This window comes from Mandrillus leucophaeus, unplaced genomic scaffold (genome assembly GCF_000951045.1).
Source record: "Mandrillus leucophaeus isolate KB7577 unplaced genomic scaffold, Mleu.le_1.0 Scaffold1125, whole genome shotgun sequence".
NCBI lineage: Eukaryota > Metazoa > Chordata > Mammalia > Primates > Cercopithecidae > Mandrillus > Mandrillus leucophaeus.
The window spans coordinates 45,534-45,977 of NW_012099488.1; positions in this window are offsets into that span (position 1 = coordinate 45,534).

Consider the following 444-nt stretch of genomic DNA (forward strand, 5'->3'; position numbering starts at 1 on the left):
GCATGAGTAAGTGGCATGTGTGCACCCAGAGTCTTTGAGAGAATGCATCTTGGTCTTTAACCATCATCTACCATCTATTTATTTAATTTTGAGACTCTGTGCTCTGTTGCCCAGGCTGGAGTGCAGTGGTGCCATCATAGCTCACTGCAGCCTTGACCACCTGGGTTCAAGCTATCCTCCCACTCAACCTCCTGAGCAGCTGGGATACAGACACACATCACTACACCCAGCTCATTTTTTAATTGTTTTATAGAGGCGGGGTCTTGCTATGTTGCCCTGAGTGTTCTAAAGCTCCTGGCCTCAAGCAATCTTCCTGCCTTGGCCTCCCAGGCTTACACCTGGGATTATAGGTGTAAGCCACCACACCTGCCCCTCATCTCTTGCAATTGTCTACAGGCATCAGATTTTACACTGATACCTGTTTGTCTTTTTTTTTTTTTTTTT